Source organism: Macrosteles quadrilineatus, unplaced genomic scaffold (assembly GCF_028750875.1).
Source record: "Macrosteles quadrilineatus isolate MER2022 unplaced genomic scaffold, UCM_ALF_1.0 Scaffold_4__1_contigs__length_99947679, whole genome shotgun sequence".
Lineage (NCBI taxonomy): Eukaryota > Metazoa > Arthropoda > Insecta > Hemiptera > Cicadellidae > Macrosteles > Macrosteles quadrilineatus.
The window spans coordinates 30,294,871-30,317,004 of record NW_026542597.1 but is presented as its reverse complement, the minus strand read 5'-3'; the positions used below and the strand labels follow the sequence as shown (position 1 = coordinate 30,317,004).

Here is a 22,134-nt window from a genome sequence, read left to right as displayed (position 1 = left end):
CTCATAAGGTTAACATGGGAAACTTCAGAGCCACTGGGGCGGAGCCCGAAAGGATTTTTGAAATAAGAATATGCCTATATGTTAATCGGGAATGTGAGCTATCGTCATGCCAAATTTCAGCCCAATCCGACCAGTATTTTTCGCGTTCACTTGTCACAAACATACATCCATACATCTATACATCCATACATCCAAACTTTCTCATTTATAATATTAGTAGGATTAGTAGGATGTCCTCAAGTATACGAATCTTTAATGCATTTTTGGAAGAAGAGTTTTAATAATTAACAATGCTCCCTACTCATATTGAAGTAATTAATTCGCGCATTTGACTAATGACTTTTGTGCCTAAATTATTCCCAAACTTTCAAATTGACAAAAATAACTACTTTAAATAGGCTTACCTCCTATAAAGTCATTATCCGTAGTCCAGGGGCTATCAGAATGAATAATAAAAATAACTAACTAAGTATATGTAAGTTAAACAGTCATAACATCCACTATCCACTCATTGGTATTATATCTGCATAGCAGGTCTATTTTAGCCCTGTCTGCATAGTAAAAAATGTATAGAAAACTCTTAGGCCACTGATGGACAATCTTCAAAACTTAACCACTCCAAAATCTGAAAAAGTTGATTTTAAAAAATAATTTCGCAATGTTTCCTGTAAATAATTTTAACCTACCTACTGACTCTTTCAAATCCGCTCGCACATTTCTCAATTCGTTCTCTGTCAGTTATGCATAAACGAGATAAATAGAGATTCTAATTATTGGATTTAAATCCCTGGGAATCACAGTTTGGTCCATTGACTTTTTTATCTACACAAGTGTAGATATAAAGTCAATGGTTTGGTCATACGCACTTTCCATAAAAAAGATTATGTCGACCCTGCCAGGATTCGAACCTGGAATCTTCTGATCCGTAGTCAGACGCGTTATCCGTTGCGCCACAGGGCCGCTTGAAGGAGAGGGGGGTTATTGTAACTCAAATGTTTTGATCTTAAAATCAACGTGCCCTGGCAAGGTGGCACTCGTCAATTCTTATGGAGATACTGGGGTAGCGGATTTTTATCCCACTGGAATTTTACCCCCTGGGCAAACGTGACGTCACAAACCAGGGGGTAAAATTCCGGCCGCGAACTTTTGAGTTTCGCGACATCAGCTCGATGGATTAAACGCGGGATTAAACATATATTTTCACGGTTGTGAATTTAATCAGAACACATCAAATTATAAAAACCTAGAATGTACGGCCCGGATTTTTACCCCCGGAATTTTACCCCCTGGCCAGATATATAAATTAGTGAGAATGATTAATTATATTCATTCAATTTTAATTTAATATTAAACATTTTATTATTAATTTATTTGTAACACTAACTAATCGAACAGCTTATTAATTTTAATTTTGAGATTCGAGTATCAGGATTCGATCTTTGAAGCCAACTGTCGGTTAATATGATCAAAATAAAACAGCGAATTCTGATTACTTAGTTGGGATTACAAAATAAATAAAGATAGGCTACTAAACAATGAAATGTTTACAATTAATTAAAAACAGAAATAAGAAAATCAATCATTCAATTTCTAAAATTGGCTTGGGGGTAAAATTCCGGGGGGTAAAAATCCGGGGGTAAAATTCCGGGGGTAAAAATCCGGCCCGTACATCTTCAGTTGTCTAAACGCTAGTTATATGGACAGGGGGTAATTAAAATTCCGGTTTTCATCGCTAATCTAATTAATCACGCTCTGACTATTTTCATTAGACTTCCAAATCCGCGGGGGTAAAATTCCGGCCGCGAACAAACTTTTGGCCGCTCAGGTTACTACGTCATAGTGACGTCCGCTTTGCCCAGGGGGTAAAATTCCAGGGGGATAAAATTCCGGCGATCCGAGATACTGTATTGTAAAATGTTGTAGTTTGCTTGTTTATGAATATATTTGTATCAAACTTGGCAAATTTATTTATTGTATACTAAGCTATTAATATTTTAAACCACACTTTATTAGTTTCCTTGGGGCAGCAAACCTAGGTACTCGTTAAACCTAATTTTATTTTAAAAATAGATTTAATTGTAAATAAAAATTATGACAAATGGAAATTCGCAAAGGATAAGTTGGCAGGTTTGCTGCGGCGCGGGTATTTAGAATTTATAATCGTTTTTATGGACAACCTAATGCGGCTATGAGTGGGAAAAATTTTAGAAAATACAAAAAACAAAGCTTTTGAAAAATGATAAGATATTTAAAAAAAATTTTGATTATATCAAACTGTTATATACATCGTGAGTATTATTGTATTATATGTTTGAGACGACTATTTTAAAGACATCGGAAATTATGACTGTTATTCGTTTTAAAATAACTCCTGTAATACTTCTCAATTGCTCGAATTCGAGCAACAGGTAGACTAGTAAAGTATTAAAGTGTAGTATTAAAAAGTTGAGAGTTAGGACATTCTATTTTAACGAAGAATGTCCTACCTTGCAGGTCCATAAGCTTTCGGAACTGAAATAATGGTCGGTTTATTGGATGACTCGAACCAACGTTTCTACACGTTTTCTACTATGCATAGGCTATGCAGGCTGCATAGATTCTCCGATTGAATAGTTTGTTGTGAGCATTCACACATACTTGCCTACATTTAACAGTAGGGCCTACGTGTGATTTGCGGTATGTAGTATGTAGTGAAGTCTCGGCCAATTCATAAATATCACCAGCGCAGATTATTGCAATGTTCATTGAGGGATCTCATGCGTGAACAAACCTGGGAAGTATGCATTTAGTATACTCTTGAGGGACGCGAGCAAATTTCACTTGGTCAGGAATACACCTTCCAAATTGAGAAAACATTAGCTAGAAAGGTGTGTCTATTTGCAAGGAAAACTTACAGGAGTAGTTAAAGGATAAATAGCTTGTAAGTAACTTGACAAAGTATAAACCGTACGACAAAGTAAGTAAATACAGCAATTAGCAGCTTTCTGTACCGTTGCAATTTCATTGAAAAGTATTAAAGTAAACAGTGCAAGGAAGGCAACTTTGTCGGGTGACTGAAGGAAAACAAATATAGCTCTTTATATCACTTCACAATTGAACAAGAATGGAACAGAGAATAGTTCTAAGTTGTGGCAGGACCATAATCCGAGCTCCTCTCCGTTGTCCTTCATTCTCATCTTTTGTCTTTTCCCATTGTCTTTAGTCACAAAAAGTACAGAACGATATAGCCAAGTATGAATGGACCAGGCTGTAGCTTCGACCTTCAACAAATGACTTCGCATGCCATAGCCTTTGACGTAACAATCAATCTGCGATATAACTTATTGTTGAAGCCAGAGTGAGGTAAGATGGGGTTAGCTCATTTTAAACGCATCGGATTAGGTTTGGGATATGGATGTGTTTAATCTATGGTAAAGGCATAGGAAGTATTATTTTTGTATTAATTATTAACTAAACGTTAAAAAATGTTATTTAAAATAACCCAATCCAACCTAACCTTGAAGTATGTGCGCCTTTTAGCAGCAAGCCTTAGTATACTCAATGGGCCAATCAATTCGATTTTATGTGCTAAGTGAGGATATATCTTCTCTTCTTCCCCACATACCTAACTAAACAAAAGTTAAGTTTTAAGTTACGGTATTCATAACATTTCCAATTTAAGTGGTGTATTCTGCGAGGCGTAAATATGATTTACTCGTAGGGCTGGTCCAGCCCACAGCCAATGCTTCGAGTTACACCTCAAATAAGAGGTAGCTTTATTCCACTTAATTTAAGACAGGTATTGTGCGTTGGTTTTTAATTTGAATCAAATGTAACTTAATGAATCAATAGAAAATTTATTGTTGCGGCCGACGCGAATATATAAGACATAGGCATAGGCATAGGCTACTCCCGCTGACTCCCGCTTCGAAATCGAAGTACAGATGTGGGTTTGTATTTTACTAATCATTGCTAGAAAATATTAAAGAAACTCAAACAATATTATTGCTATTTAACACGAAAGTATTTAATTTCTCACTGGACGGGAAATGTTCCCAAAAGGACACGAATACGAATACATTATAGGCCACATATAGACAGATGTATTCAAAAGCCAAATATCTAATTATTGGAAGGGGAAAGTTCATTATGAACGGTTTAATATTTTTTAGATCGGTAGATCGGTCGAAAAAATTCAAAGATAAAAATGTGTATGTAAAAAATACAAAATGGCGGATATCTGGTCAACGGAGTGATTTTGGAAAAAAACTGTTAGTCCTGATTTTCTCTTTATTTTGACCCAAGGAATCACTACGTAAATTATGTCTCCACCTTTTTTGAACACCCTGTATGGGGAAGTAGTCTGAGGTAAGTATGTTGGAGTAAATGTTTTGAGTTTTAACCGATGTTCTATCTTTTACCGTTTTCGAACTATCAGCGTTTTAACGCATAGCGCAAACCGCCATGTTTGCCCCCTCCCCCCCACCTTATCGACCACTTATGAAATAGGCGACATACGTAATTTTGATCACCACAGTCCATATTACAATAATCAGCAATAACATTGCGTACTACTTTCATGCATGCTCAACCCCCCTCAGCTCCTGGACTAATTGTTTTTCACGGGGAAAAATTTCCCATATGTTGGAAAGTGCCCTTATAAGCTTATAAGATCACATGATTATTCTATGCTATTTCTAACTGAATTCACAGCAATGGTGCGACCATGACAACTCATGTGTACGTACTTCGTAGTTAGTGGTTCCAATGAGATAGACTGACCACCCAGGCTGGTAACATGAGCTCTCTAGTCTCTCTCTCTCTCTCACTCTCACCTCTCCCTTATCCGAGCTTCTCACACCAACATACAGTGCGCAATGTAGATATTTATACTCTTGGAATCAATGTTAAAATAGATAATACAACATTGTAAACTACCGGCAATCCCCATGAAGGTTTTCATTAGTTCTGGATTATAGGCTACAATGAAATACAGTATAACCTCGATAAAGAGACTCTCATTGGAAATGTAAAATATGACTTGTTATTAAGGTTCCTCTGAAAGAACTATATAGTTAGCGTTGTAAAAATAACTAGGTGTGCGGCGGTCTCAGGTCCGCCAATTGAGCCGAGTGAACAAAACAGTTAAAAAAAATAATCATAAATAATAATCTATGGATAAATAAATAATAAGGAGTGGGTTTTCCTTTGTGCTGTATTTAGATCGTATGTATTAGTTTGCTAACAACCTAACAAGCATATACTATGATTCTTAGTTTACATCCACGTTGTTAAATCTCGTAGTCATCATGGCAACTAATAAGGCTAATGCTAAAAACATTATGTTGGTTTTAAATTGTTCAGACGTTATCAAATTGAAATTTGTTTGCTTAATAACATGAACTCTGTTTGTCGAAATTGGATTAAATGTGTTTAGCCGTTAATGAGTTAATTGATTACATAATATAGTTTGCACAAGGTCTGAGCTTCGCTCGCTCCGCTCAACAAAATCGCTATGTAAGCTTGAGAGTATTATATTGTCTATGAGGCTTGAGTATGTTGGCCTTTCAAGATTCTACTGTACTGGAGTTGGAGTTTTACAACATCCTTCGAGTCTTTGTTCAGCAGGAGTAAGGTTGTCTTTGGCCATGTCCCAGTTCTTCAGGAGGACGATCACCAGTCTTGCTAAAAATGACCAGCAGTCCGGAAAAGGACTCTCGGAAGATATAACGGTTTAATTATCCGGCTGAACCAATGTTTATTTAATGTTAAGTTATGGAGGGAGGCTTTTTATATGTTGTCATCGCAATTAATTATTACATTTAGTTTCTTGCATTTATCACTTCACACAGCAAGTAATCTCCAGTTTCTTCACCCTTTTAATTTAGTCCTAAATCCTGTCGTCTCTCCAGGTAGAGGTTTATAGTTCGGCCGCTTAGAAAACGACCTGCTCGCTAATGCTAAACCAATGCTGGAGGAGGTCGCTTTCTAAGCGGCCGAACTATAGTTAGATCTTGCATCATTATCATGAGTTTGCACAACGAGTCCGACTATAGTTGTGGGGATCGTGAAGAAGAAGAACGACGTTTCTACTCACATAAGAATAAGTGGAACTGATGTTCAAAGGATTGGCCTACTTTTATTCAAATAAATGTAAACCCCAGCTTTTTTACTGATCTAATTCTTGGTTATTTGCGTCTCCGCCGCCAGTCCGTGGGTCCCAACTAACAGTGGTACAGCTCCGCGTAACCCAGTGGCGGAAGCGACTCCGAGGCAGCGTGTAGTTCGGAGGCCTGATGATCTTGTGGCAGTGGCGCTGATGTATCTATTAGTTCCCGGACCAGCCACCAGAGTCAGGACCCAGGACCGGAGGAATGCGATGCGAGATTTCAATCGAGTTTGTTATTGAGGTGTGTAGTCTGGAGTCTGGTCTGAGGTGGCGTGGGTGAATTCTTTGTTCGGTGGGTTCCCCCTCCACCTTCTTCTCCACCACCCGTCACCGTCCACCGTGTTACCCGTCGCCGAGGTACAGTCTGAGCTGAAAACATCCGCGACCCTGTCGCAGCAATCTTGCATAGGCACATGAGATGATTGAATTCCTGGAGACGAGAAAACAATATTCCAATATACAGTTCCTCAGCGTTACTTGTAGTTTTCAACGGCACAAAGACGCAGAAGACGAGACGCCCACCATCGATTATAACACTCAATTGTACAGCTTGATTCAATCATTGACTTTTAGTGCTGTAGAACTTATCATCCTCTTATGAAACTTGAATCCTGTTGTCAAGTGTGTTTCATGCTGTTTGCTGGTTACGACACGTATTGAGTACCCCAATACCACTGGGCGTAGCCCTTAGGGATTCTAAAGACATAAATAGGCCGATTTACGATCTAACCTAGTAAAACTTCAGCCCGGTTGGTACAAGTGTTTTATATTGCACGACAAATGGACAGGAAACTGAGTATAAACAACATATGGTCAAGCGCAGACATCAAAGTTTAACCCTGAAATTTTAGAGAACAAACACTTAGTCATCATCACAAACGTAACTTGACAAGACACAGAAGACAAATAGTTTCCAGATTTTACAGTAGGAAGAGGACTTGCATAATCCATGAGTCAGGTTAGGTTTAGGCCTAAATAAGGGATTTAGAATCATATAAGGATTAGACAAGATGGTCGATGGAGGGACATTCCAGGATGAGAAGATAGACACCGACAGACGCCAACGCAGCTAGCGTGCATAGACAATGGATATGTTTGACGCGTGAAGGAAATGATCGTGATTGGACGTTTGACCGTGGGAATGACGATGGTCGGTCGTGTGAACAGATCTGCCTGAGCCAGTGATACCTCCGCCTACATAATTGGTTCGTAGCCTGTTTGATTTACCGGCACCTCCAGGAGATTTTTTCGTCTGCTTCCGGCTCCCTCCCTCTTCTTCCGCCCCGGCCAGAATCGAGACCGAGAATACTACTGTTTCACCCAGTCAAGGACATACAGACATGGTCAAGTCTAAAATCACATCCCCGTGGGGGAGATGGAATAGCAACTTTTACACAACCTTTTGTACCAGTTTGTACAGGAATTCTTAAAATATAATTGTTGGACTACATTTGAAAAATCATTATGATCAATTAAACTTTTGCCGTCCACATGCCACCATTCGAAGACGGTTTCAGACACCTTTCGTGCTAAATTCACCTTCGTCTACCACATCTATAAATTATATTCGTAGTCCTCAAATTCCTGGTGTCAACCGGCTAAAGCATCAACAGATAAGTTAGATAGATAATGTATTCGAATGTTATCTCTTTCCACTTTTACTGGCAAATGTGGAGCCCAAGCCCAACTCACGAGGAAATGCTCTGCTCTGCCTGTGAAAGTGCTAGTGCAGTTGGAGAAACCCACAAATACACGTTGGACGTCTCGGGTTTAGCTTACAATATGTGTGGAATCTTTGAGGGTTGTACTTCTCTCCTATGGTAAACCAGGCGAGATTTTGACACAAACATGAAAAAGCAGGTACCTGTATGATTTAAACAATGGAAAATATATCATTGTAGTTCAAGAACAGGACAAAATGGCTGCGGTTCGAATTTAGTGTGCTAGAGTTTACCGTCATTAACCGTTCAACGATGATACGTGCAGTGCGGTGGTTTGGATCCGGCAGTAAGTAAAGTAACTGTAGGTAGATTGGTAGACTGCCCAGTGTGGTTGATAACCGGTTGTCTCGACGCGACTGCAGCACTCCTGGTGGTGATTATTTGCATTGAACCAAGATGGCGGTGACCAACAAATCCTTCGATCATCGTCGACAACTCCTGCAGCTTCCTAAGGATGAGTCATCCCCCCTCCCATAACCGGTCTACTGGTCCAGGTTCAGACTTGTCGCCATGGCTTTTCAGAGTTCAATATCCTTTTAGCCTTAGCTACATCAGCTGGGGATCACATACTTAGCCTACTGTGAATTGGTGCTCACTGCAGTTGGGTTTTTAGGTTTAGCCTAGTAGCCAAATGTAGCTTTTTTAACCTGATTACAGAAAAAATGTCTGAATTTCTAAACATAAAAACACACACAAAATGTCCTGTTTTCCAGTTCTTCTAAAAATTTCATGAATGATTTTCCTTCACTGTTGCTGTTCTGGTTCCAATGTCTTTCCTTTATCAATAATTTAATGTATTATACAGTACCGCATTTTCCTCTTTAGATCATTATGAGGTACCCTGTATTCATCTACGAAGCTGCCGTTTCTTGTTACAGTATTTTTTATCTATCGTATTGATCAAAATATTTTGTAAACCCAAAGAAAGACTTGACAAGACTGCGCCTGATAATGTTATTGAGTCATTCAGGAAACTCCAAAACCATTGTGATTCCCCATTCCCTGTAACAGTGATTCAGGATGTACAGGAACTGGGATATAAATAGTCTTGGTCTGCGGCAAGGGGGATTGGTTGAGTGACCTTTGTAAATTAGTCAGTCTCAGTCTACTCCGTTCACTAGAAGTTTGAATGAGATCAGAAAGCTGTGAATTTAGCCCCACCCAGTCAAAAAAGTAGACATAACATGATGTTCTAATTTATATGTTCTCTGAAAATTAAATGCAGGCTATTTAAAGATATGTGTATCCATACATTTCTTGAATAAATTAATTATGTATAATTTAGCTACCGGTAGCTGATTGGTTGGGGAGCCTACCAGTAGACCGACAAGATACTTGGTCGTCTGGCCACTAGACCGTCTTTTTTAATTAAATAGATAAATGCTGAAAACCAGTACGTCGACAAGTTATTTCATCGTCAGTCCAGTTGACCGGCCTGTAAAACTAAATTATTATATTCGAGAAACCAACTTGTCGTCAATCCTCCCGACCGACTTACCACTTGCTCGTCTTTTAGGTGGGGATAGGGGGCAGAGTGGGAGGAGCTAACTGGGGATTACCCAGGAGTTTGAGGCGCTTCTCATGGTTGAACCACCTCGCTCTAGGTTAGAAGCCAGTATTGCCAACTGAAAGTACTAGCTCCGTCGAATACTATACACGCGGCGTGTTAAAACAGTCTGGCGTTAAGTTGACGTTGGCGCGCAATTCTCGTTGCGTCGTTTCTATAGCAACCGTGCCGTGACATTGTCCTTGGTCTCGCGCATTCCTCTGCCTTTGTATTATTTAATCTGCATCGATGCATTGACTATTGAGTCAATTAAAAATTTCGTTCGGGGTTTTTGATCGTTTGTTTGGATAAAACTACGTACCGTATATTGTAGAATTAAATTTGTAGTGTGGTTATATGGTATTATGGTATATATATATATATATATATATATATCCTACTAATATTATAAATGAGAAAGTTTGGATGTATGGATGTATGTTTGTGACAAGTAAACGCAGAAAATACTGGCCGGATTGGGCTGAAATTTGGTGTGATGATAGCTCACATTCCCGATTAACATATAGACGCATTCTTATCTCAAAAGTCCGTTCGGGCTCCGCCCCAGTGGCACTGGAATTTCTCATGTTAACCTTATGAGTAATATTTAAAACGAATAAAAGAATTTCGTCAGCTGTTTCAAATACACAAGTTGGTTCTGTGATATTAAATTCGCATTAACAAGTTATAAAGTTTACTGACAGGGTACAGTACTATTAATTTTAATGAATATATAGAATAATCCATAGCCTATATTGATATTTTTCATTGTCATGAGTGTAGGACAGATACTAAAGTGCAGCCAAATTTTGTTTCTAAAAGTGGTAGCCTATATGTGTAACTATTTTATACAACAAATGTAAAGATCAAAATGTTTGTATTTTGTGTCCTCTTCCCGTTGCAAAGCACGGGTACAACAGCTAGTATATACATTACATGTACCAGGTTTTGCGTTGGATTTTTCGTCAGTTTCGTCATTGAGCTCTCTCGTAGTAAGTTGTATCACTTGCGTCTTGTTCATGTTCTGTGGCATATTTTGTATCACTTGCTTCCTGAGACGTATCAGAGTGGTGGAAACTGATCCACGACGTAGAGGAAGTAGAGGCAAGTTGCAAGGGCAAAAGGTCTGCAGTGTGGGAAATGTCAAGTAACTATAGAATAATACAAAGCCATACTTCAAAAGTCTTAGGGAATGATTAATAATTAAATTAATTTAATTAATAATTAAATTGAATCTAAATTATTGCGTACAATTATTATCTGGTCAGAGGTGGCAGTGCCATCGTGCGCGCAGAATGCTTCTATTGGGGATTTTTCCTTCCTACTTGGACGTCCTGCAACCTTATTTACGATGTGCCGCAATTTTCTGGAGTCTCCGCCTGCATCTTCGATTTTATTTTTGAAAAAAAAAAAACTGTACTTGGCATGTTTAATTAATGACTTGAGAATATTCCTATATCCTGTCCGTGCTGTATGAAAATGACCTGTGCTGTATGAACTTGGTCAAACTACAGCACAGACAGTAGAAGAACAAGGATATAGGTTACATGAGCCTGATAATAGATAAGGAACTCTTACACTATAGCTGTCTGCCTGCATGTCTCTGAATTTTACTTTATAAGGAATAAGGATGTAGGTTTGAAATACCTTTAAACATTAAATCAAGAGGACAAATTATTGTAACAACTGTTGAGAATTTAATTGAAAATACTGTAAGACTGAAAATATGATTTTCTGGGTGAAGAAAGTTGTCTAAATTTGAGATTTCAAAGTCCCATAACTTTCGAACGCCTCAACCCATCAGTATGGGAATAAGTATACAATGTATATGATTTAAATCTCTACAATATCTGACCAAAAAAACAGTATGTCATCATGACTCATATCATGGTTGTATGTAGGCCTATAGTGTCCTATAGTCTGGCAGAGGCCTGACGTCACATGGAACTGTCACTGTAGGTGGTCTTTAGCTCTTTCCTGCTTTAAAACTCTCAATTCTTGCGTAAACTATAGGTTTTTTTTCTTATTACCTTGCTCCAACTAGTACTCTTTTGATGGTATGAGGTTTTAAAAAGTTTATAGTTATTAATTAGAATATTATTCACGCCTGAATATTTATTATTTTCTGTTCAGTTGTGGCTCAGTAGTTGCGATGCTAACACCACGGCAAAAGAAGGTTTTAGCCATGTACCTAGTATGGAGGCGAAGAAAAAGAAATAATAATAGCTGATTTGGGTTCACACAATACGTAATAATCGGCACGAGTTTGGGGCATCCAGGGTGTTATTACTCCCATAGCCCTACGCCGGAAATTAGCTATTACAGCATGGCAGTTCATGAGATATTATTTTATTGTAATAAAAAGAAAATATTACTCTTTCAGTTCTGGGTAAAATGCAGAGCAATGCTAAAGTGGTACGTCAACTTCGTATTACGTTGTCATGAAATAACAACTTAAAATTTAATGTTTGACAAACCCTTTCCTAAAATTGACCAACGTTAAAATGTAATTACTATGCATAAGTAACAATATCGAATACATAATATTGGGGTTATTAAAGTGTACAGCTGGCTAATCATTCAAATAGACTTAATTTTAGTTGTAAAAGGTGTTAAAAAATTTGATTTCCCTTGTTAATTAAAATGAATTATTAATGTTGATTTATTATAAGTGAACGAGGAACACAAAAGGATACATAAGACAAAAGACCCTAATATATGGCATAAAAACACAAACAAGACATTGCAGTAGTGTACAGTGTGTGATAGTGGTACGCCTACAATAACAATAGTTTTTATTAAAGTAAGATTTTTTATGATTTTCTAAATATTAAGCATTGTTAATTACTAACATTGGCATAAATATCAAACAAACTTTAAAACACTCATTTAAACTTTATGTTGACTTACAGGGTCGGCTACTCAAACATCTTTATTTTTTACAGTTGTTACAAACTACATAATAGCGTCAAAACAATTATCTTATTAGAATATTTCACTAGGACCTCAAGTGACTCTTTTTGGCCCGAGGTCAAGTTTTATGACCTAGGCAAAGCCGAGGTCGGTAAATGAGCGAGAGTTGAAAATTGCCCGTGTGGTGAACTATATTTTTCGTCATATGCATCATTAATTAACAAACTAAACTAGAAAACGAATAAGGTTTTGTGTATAGATAACCTATCAAAATGAGCTTGTTTTAAATTCTGCTATAGCAAATAAGCAGCTGTTTAGCAATGGATTCAATCATTTCGTCTATTACGATTGGTACATTATACCATACAAGTAGACTCCTCATATCTATATATTAATTACGTAAGCCGCGGGTCTTTACCTCAAAATTGTGGGTGACTGGGAAGTCGTAGAAGGACGGGAGAGGGCTCAAATTAAAGGACTCGATCCCGTGACGGCGGTAAAAATAGTTAATTTCCCCAAATTTCAACACAAAATTATATATAACGTAGCATTTTCTCCATAAGAATAGCATTAGAAACCACACACAGCTGATTTTTGTTTACTTTAATGTACGGTAGTTGATCACAAATAAAATTAGAGTTTTGTCCGTACACTGTTCAGAATTATTTATTTTCTGTTATTTTTGCGTTTATACATTAAAAAGCTTTTAGTGTTTTATCTCAATTTATGTCTGTCTGTCACGGCCCAGAAGGTATTTTACGTAGTGTTTGCATGTAAAGATGAACGAGAGGTCTTCTCCTGAAATACGAATACGAAATACGATAGGCATTAAAATAGTCTTTTTGTATTGACTGAATTGGCGATAGTGTATTTAGCCAAATTATGCATCGCTACTTATGAAATAACCTGACACCTCGAGCAAGCTTGGTCTCCTGATACTTGTGTTTTAATCAAACATTGTCACATTTTACATTACTAAACAGAAACAAATGACTTAAACCTTGTCAGATAATGAACATCAACATCAAGTGAAGACAACACAACATCACTATTTACAACTTAATTATCGTTGTTGTCCCATCTTATTTTTTACAGTCATGTTACATTTAATTTATAATTTATGTCATACCGTACTGTATAAGTTTTGCGTTATCTGTCTGGATTCCGAAACGTTAGTTCATGCTACCAACACATTTAAGTGAACATTTTTTTAGCAAACCGTCATAGAATACTTACGCTTGACATTGTTTACGTTGCGATGCTTATTTTACCTGTACTCTAATTAAAATTTAATTAGAGATTAGATTTTAATCATATTAAATGTTATAATTAAATTCTGTACTTTAAAATCTATTGATTGGGCCCAATGTTTTTAAAAGCCATCTGTTTCGAATATGGGTAAGTTTAGTAGTGTTGTGTGTTGCCTTTGTGGAGATTATGATTTAGTGTCCCGAAAAAGGCGGCAACAATGTGATCAAACTAAACAACCGCACATTGGGGCTGTAAACTAGCGTGTAGTCCTATTCCGCCCGAGTTTTATTTCGCCCGGAGCCTAATTACTCCCAATTCGCCCGCGGTCTCAGATTAACCCCTATAATCCTCAGCTCTACCTGCGTCAGGAGTCCTATTCCATCCACGGAGACGAAGCCCCACCTCCTAGGACCCCACCCACCCCCAGATAATGTAGCTATATAAAAGCCCTCCCCTACCCATCACCCCTACCACTTTATAATCTGGAACTTTCCTTTGGGTTGAAACGCTTCAACAGTAATCTATATTGATAAATGCTTACGACATAACAGATTAATAAAATTGACTGTCCATGAACTGTTAGTTACTGTACGGTAACTGTATGTTTCTGTACGGCAAACAGAAACATATGATAACACTGCAATCCAAGACATGGCCAAACAAATGCCACTAGTTAGCTGCTTCTAGTGTTAAATACCCAACTGCACACCTTTGAGTTTTCTTTATTATACAACTAGCTGTAACCCGCGGGCTTTGCCCCGTTTAACTTCTTAATTTTCAAGATTATCTCGTTCGCATGGCTCAATCACGTCCTGGTTGAAGTTTGTTCGCTACGCTCACTCACCTATAGGTTGGAGCTCGTTCGCTACGCTCACTCACCTTTAGGTTGGAGCTCGTTCGCTACGCTCACTCACCTTTAGGTTGGAGCTCGTTCGCTGCGCTCACTTGCCTTCAGGTTAGCTCGTTCGCTACGCTAACTCGCCTCCAGGTTGAAGTTCGTTCGCTACGCTCACTCACCTTTTGGTTGCAAATTAGCTGTTGTCATAAATAATGTAAAAGAAATAATAGTGCTGCACCTGTTGGTAATCCTTGTAACTTTAATGCTATTGAAAATCATAGAACAGAACCAACTTGTTTAATTGAAACAGCTGTTAAGATTCAATAATTCCATTTCTCATAAGGTTAACATGGGAAACTCTAGAGCCACTGGGGCGGAGCCCGAAAGGATTTTTGAAATAAGAATATGCCTATATGTTAATCGGGAATGTGAGCTATCATCATGCCAAATTTCAGCCCAATCCGACCAGTATTTTTCGCGTTCACTTGTCACAAACATACATCCATACATCCATACATCTATACATCCAAACTTTCTCATTTATAATATTAGTAGGATGTAAATAATTCGCCTATTGGGTCTGCTGATGATTGGAGTGTCGAATCAAACTCGATCACCATTTGCCATCTTTTATTTATATTTATCGTCTGGTGAGATAACAGTATAAGAGCACAAATATATATTTTAAGTGTTATTAGACGTTTTTTTTTCTTTTCGTTTACAATGTAATATAGTAGTTTACGCAAGGAATACGTTAAGATAGTGTCGTTTACTTTATTTACGCAAGTTGCGTACACTACGACACCTACGACAATATTTTAATTACTTATATCACTATTCATAACTCCTAAGAGAGGTTACGTTTTAGTTTAATTTATAAAATCTCATTCCTACTGACAGTGATGCAACGAACCATTGTACCAATGATGCTTTGAGTGTAGGAGTTTTGCCAACTAGTATCAGGTAGAAAGGGTCCCCATCCATGAATTCCACATACTGCGGAGTTTTGCCAACGGTTGTGGGTTGCGCGAGAGGGGGAGGGGGATGGTTTGTAAATAAACAATGCTGTTAAGAGAATCTTTTCAATTCTAAGAATTGCACTGAAATGGCTAGCTTAAAAACAGTCGTAGGTATTAGTTTATAGTATCGCAGTAATTGTATTAATTTTATAATAAGGACTAGAAAGTAAGTCATTACATATTTGTGACCATGTTTGAAGTTCGGGATTTATCGAGCACTTTAAATGGTCGGGATTATGTATAGACCCACTTTCACTCGTGTTTTGATCATTTGCAGTGCACGTAGTCTTCTTGTTCCAATCGTAAAATTAAAATCCGAACTCTAACTTGGTAGATGCGTGTTTAGTGTGGAAACGGGTGAGTGTTCTGATGTCAATTAAAACTTAAAACAAATAAATATTTTGTTCGCTTGAACATCATTGATATTATGTAAGAAGAATAGTAAGAATATTATGTATTTTGAATTGGGTATATGTCTTAAAATAAAACCATATAAAAAAAAACTTTTAAATAAAGATCCATAACTTATTTTTACATTTTTCAGATTTGATTTTGTTATTCATAAAATTAAAGCCGAACATTAACAAGTAATTTTAGATAAAACAAATTGGTGACGTATTAACCAATGGGTATGTTTTAATTAAACTTGGCAATTATTGTTCATTTAACACTAAGCTATCTCCATTTGAATATAAACAAAAGACACGCCTCATTACCTTCCGTGTAGCAGCAAACCTAAAGGCTACTCATTAAATTAATTTTATTTAAATTTTATACATTTAACAATTTTAAGGGAAATATTTTAATAGAAATCCAGCAAGGCAAACTAACTCTTTGTATGTCAGTTGATATTATGTAAAGTTGACTTGGCTAATGCTAAGTCTTTAGGCTTGCGGTAGCGGCGGATATTTTAACCTTTAGTGTTTAGTTTTTATTTATTTATTTATTCTACCAATGGTATCAAAATTTTTACATTCAAAAATTAATTAAATAGGTTAAATCGCCGCCGTTTGGTGAGTACAGTACTAGTACTTAGGTGTGCTGATACAGGGAAGAGTTCTTTAGTGTATAATTTTGAAAGCTTATTAGTATAAAATATGAATTGGTCAAATTTCACACAACAATATGCAATAATAAGCTACTAACAGTCATCCTGTAAACATCATACAGTAACTAATTGTCCTTCTGTTTCCACTAAACTCTAACACTTAAATTAACCAGAGTCCACTATGTTAAAATGAATTAACCTGCCACATGTTGTGTAAAATATTAAATTACTATTTTCATTACACTGTCTCCAAAACACCTGTCTTACGGATCGTTTTAGTACCTAAAGATAGCTTTTTGCGGACTAGTCCGTAAAATTTTACGGACTCGAATCATATGGTTATGTCAAAGCTTATCTCAAAAACAAAAACAAACAGCTGTTCTGATCCTTTTAACCTGAGAAACAAGGGAACCTGAGGTTTTAGGGATATCCAGGGTAGTCCCAGTGTTTAAGAAAGGAGCCCATGACAATGTCAGTAGTTATAGGCCTATTGCTATTATCCCCGATATTTGCCAAAGTGTTTGAAGCTGTTATGCTAGAACAGTTGTACGAGCACTTTGAGGACCATCGCCTGCTTGTGCCAGCTCAGTTTGGTTTTAGAAGGGGCAGGTCTACTGTCTCGGCAGTGGACTCCCTTCTCCAGACTGTGCTCAACTCACTCGAAAATAGATTAAATGTCTCAGTTTTGCTTTGTGACCTTTCACGAGCATTTGATTGTGTTTCACACAATATCCTAATCCTGAAGCTGGAAAGATATGGCGTACGCGGCGATGCACTCAAGGTGCTCAGATCCTATCTTAGCAATAGACAACAGGTAGTATCTTGGAGAGGTAGAAACTCCTCTCTTTTGTCTGTGAATCATGGTGTTCCTCAAGGCTCCATTTTGGGCCCATTTCTGTTCCTTGTGTCTATTAATGACTTGTACTACCATGTGTCTGGTAGAGCCATATTTTACGCTGATGACACAACCCTGTTTGCCAAGGATCCCATCCTCAGTATTTCTAGATCTAAGGTTGAAAGCCTTCTTGTCATGGCCACCTCATGGTTCAATGATAACAAACTTGTTTTGAATGAGTCCAAAACCCAATCAATGACCTTCAGTCTGGACATGGCAGGTGAAAAGACTGGACCTGTGAAGTTATTGGGCTTCACTCTGGACCCACACCTCACCTGGGGAGACCACATAGAGTCGGTGTGCGGTAGGCTGAGCAGGGTCATATTCCTGCTCAGAAGACTGAGTACTGACTTGTCTGGGGAATTCATTCGAGCCTCTTATTTTGCTTTTTTCCACTCCATCATTATTTACGGAACCAGGCTCTGGGGCCATTCTTCTGGTGTAAGTAAAATCCTAGTGTTGCAAAAGGAGGCTGTCAGGGTGCTGAGTGGAGCCCAGTACCTGGAACACTGCCGTCCTCTGTTCCAACAAAACCACATCATGACTGTATATAATGTATATATCTTTCAATGTCTTTTAGAAATTAAGGCAAATGAAGTGCACCTTTTAAGAAACAACCAAGTACACAACTATGCCACAAGAAATTGTTTAAATGTTTTTGCACATAGACACAGACTGAGCAGAACAATTAAATGCTTCCCTGTTTCAGGTTACAGATTTTTCAACCACCTGCCAGTAGCCATAAGGGACTTGCCTATTTCAAGGTTCAAGGCAGTAATGAAGGACTGGTTGATAGAAAACCCTTTTTATGACCTGTCTGAATTTTATAAAGTAGGACTACCAGTTTTGTTATAGGTAATGCTCATGCACTGACTGCCTTGCATGGCTATTTTCTTGCCTGTTTTTTTTTTTTGCATGGTTTTGCTACAGTTTTGTTTTGCATGGTTTGATTTTCCTTATCTAACTTGCATTATTTGTGAATCAAGAGACTATTTATTATTTACTTTGTATTGTATTGTATTGACTTAGCCTATTGCTTTGCTTAATGGCCAAATAAATCATTGAATCATTGAATCATTGAATCATTAAATGCTTTAACAATTTATAAACAAACTTTGTTTGTTTCTTATATAACCTAATTCATTCAGTGTTACTGTATTTTGGAGTAATGACAGTGTATATGGACCAAAAAGTAATGACAATGTAAAGAAAAATATTGTTCGTAACTCGTCCTAAATCTAATATTTTAGTGCATTATGAAAACGCTGCTCCCTCGATATTTAAAATCTATGTTTTTAAACAACAGGAATGAAAACATTGATGAAGACTTAGTATAACCCAAAATAATGCGGTCTTTTTTGAAACAATTAGAGGGTTATTTTCACAGAATGATGGTTGTTAGACAGTTATGCTTGTTTAAATTAAAATGAAAATGTACTACAACTTATGAATCCTCGTTCGAACATTTAAATTCGTCAAGTACGGTATACAAATTATTTTCTAACCATAGAAAAGAAACAATTTAACTTCGACTTCAGTATCAATCAAAAAAGAGATGTATTACGAAAAATTGTTTGACAAGGAAAATGTTATTCAAGATATTGTTTACATACCTTTGCCACGGTTATGTTGTCTTCTTGTCGAACCCTCTTCTTTGCGTTAGCAATAGCTTTTTTCACTTCCAACTTTGCAACGTCCGGAATACACTGATAAGCTTCTTCCCTCAACACTACTTCTTCCTTAACAATCACCTTTTCAAGACAACCTCCGTTATACGATTTACTACACCACCAGATCACTTCACCTGATTTATTCTCTCGTTTTTTATAATAGCCATACCCGTTGTAAATAAGACTAAGCTCACCTCTATTAGTAGCTGTGTACTCCATCGCGATGTCTAACAGTCAACGGCACATATGGAAATGAGATTTAGCTCTCATCTCCCCAAAAAGAAGCATACCGATGACGAATCCTTAATGACCACCCTCTCTTGGAAAAATGCGAAACTCTGCTATTTCTCCCTTGTTATTTCTCACGGACAACGCTTGGACATTCCAAGTCAACATCCCTCGCGCTTCATCCACATCCTGTCTGGTTATTAATAAGAAAATATTGTCGTAGGTAAAGTAGTGTACGCAACTCGCTTAAAAAGAATAAACGACACTATCTTAACGCATTCCTTGCTTAAACTACTATATTACATTGTATATGAAAAGTAAAAAAAGATAGTCTAATAACACTTAAAACTTTTGTGCTCTCATACTGTTATCTCACCAGACGATAAATTTACATAAAAGATAGCAAATGGTGATCGAGTTCGATTCGAAACTCCAATCATCATCAAACCCAATAGGTGAATTATTTACATTGCATAATAAAGAAAACTCAAAGGTGTTCAGTTGGATATTTAACACTAGAAGCCGCTAACTAGTGGCCTTTGTTTGGCCATGTCTTGGATTGCAGTGTTATCATATGTTTCTGTTTGCCGTTAAACGCAATATTTTAAATAATTAAATTGCTTATTTGCACATTTTGGATAGGGAGACAAACATACAGTAACTAACAGCACATAGGTAGCAAATTTTATTAATCTGTTATGTCGTAAACATGTATCAATATCACTGTTGAAGCGTTTCAACGCAAAGGAAAGTTCCAGATTATAAATATTTAACATATCTTTACAACGGCTACATCAATAAGGGCACATGCCCCTTTATATTTTTATGCTTAAAACTTCGTGTTTAAACTTTACATTAATATAAAGGAAATTCGCTTGGTTTGTCTGGTTTGTCAAATAAATATTTTAAGCTTAAATAACCGTGTAGTCGGAGGTGGATAACGGGGTGATGGGTAGGGGAGGGCTTTTACATAGTTGGGGGTGGGTGGGGTCCTAGGAGGCGGGGCTTCGCCACCGTGGATGGAATAGGACTCCTGACGCAGGTAGAGCTGAGGATTATAGGGGTTAATCTAAAACCGCGGGCGAATTGGGAGTAATTAGGCTCCGGGCGAAATAAAACTCGGGCGGAATAGGACATAACCGTAAACTAGAAAGTGCCTCTTCCTAGAAATGCCTACCAAACAAGGAAACTCCAAGTCGTCAGAACCAGTCCCATCCCCTACTGGAACTCAAACGGCATAGGCGGGTTTTTTAGTATTTTTTTTTTTTGGTAGTTGTTTTATGGACGATTTTATCATTCTAGTATTCTTATGACCTTACCATCTTGTCGCATTATAGTTTTTTTTTTAGTTTATTTCGTAGAAAACCCCAAGTAAAATAAAGTTGTATATACAGTACAGTATAACAATTTGTAAACCAGTTTTACACAAATTCTGTAACTGTTCCATTGTTATAGTGTGATTAGTCTCTATTCGTTATATTGTTTTATGTTAACTTTTTGGAGGGAGTTTTTTAGAATAATCATAGAAGAACCAATCCAAATATATATATATATAAATATGTACATGTATATTTATGTATAAATATATATATATATATATATATAAATATATATATATATCTATATATATATAAATTTGAACGGATGGTGATTTTGGTCTCTAGGGACCTAAAAACGAAAAAGTAAATCGGTCCTGGGTCCAGGTCTTACCATGAGTACTACGGTAATAGCTTATTCCCTATAGGGGAAATTCGCTAAAATGATATTAATTGCGTCAGTTGCCAAATATAGTTGATCATTCAATGAATAAAATATTTCCCATACTGTACGTAATCGGAGTTTTTATTAGTATGTTAATCTGGTATCTCTTCCTTTGAAAGAACCTTTAAATAGTATTAAAATAGTATTGGTGGATCTTTTGTAGCTAAACACTTCCGTGATTTCATCAGTGTAGCCTAATGCATATTAATCTATGATTTTATTTGAAAAATATATCTGTTTGTTGGGAAGACATGTTTTAACTTTAAAGGAATGTAACTGATATACAGCGTAAGTTTGATTTTTCCTTCGTCAGTTCATATCGTACTTCTATGCCAATGAATAACCCTCTAGCACAGTTTTGAGAAATTAATTGGTTGTGGGGTTACTGTTAAAACTGGAATTCCTTGACATTGGGGATGTCAGTTAATTGTCTCAGCCTTATCAATTTCATAAAGATGTCAATATAATCTCTCTACGGAATGTTAGGTGTAGTGGAATATACTTGAAGTGAAGTTAGCTTTTATTCTTGAACTGTTAGGGGCCTCCTCATTTATATGGGTGTGCGGCTTCATTGGCAACAAATAATGGAAATTACATAGAAATTTGGCAATTCCAAAAAGCAAAAAAATAAATTGGCTGTTACGTAATTTATTGACGTTTACATGCATTGTTAATCAACGTATCTTATAAAGGATGATGTGATCTAGTTTAACAGGAATATGACCTTTCTGTTATGACAGTAGCTGCTTAAATAGTATTTACTAATTGGGCCATTTTTACAGCCAAAATGTCGTTTTATTTTTTAATAATGTTACCAACCAGTGAGCCACGGTCCGTAATATAGGCCACTGCAAATAATTTGTTAAGACAGGTACCATTTTTAGGCAAGGTTTTTGTCTTTGGATGTTATTAGATACGGTAAGAGTACAATAAAATTATTCTCTGCAGATGAATTATCTGTTGGAGAAATATTAGCCGAATTATAATGTCACAATGCGAGTTTGAGTATTTTGTAACTATATAGGTAAGTTACATAGATCTTTTTTTAGGCTGCTGCTCAGTGCACGTTAAGAATATACCTTTTAGAGATAAATTA

The 22,134-nt window shown here is 36.9% G+C and overlaps 1 non-coding gene across 1 annotated transcript; it reads right to left on the bottom strand.

Moving 5' to 3' along the window:
• Positions 1-887: 887 nt before the first annotated feature.
• Positions 888-960, bottom strand: Trnar-acg (transfer RNA arginine (anticodon ACG)). The gene has a single exon. It is a non-coding gene; the product is annotated as a tRNA-Arg (tRNA).
• Between the last annotated feature and the right edge of the window lie 21,174 nt (positions 961-22,134).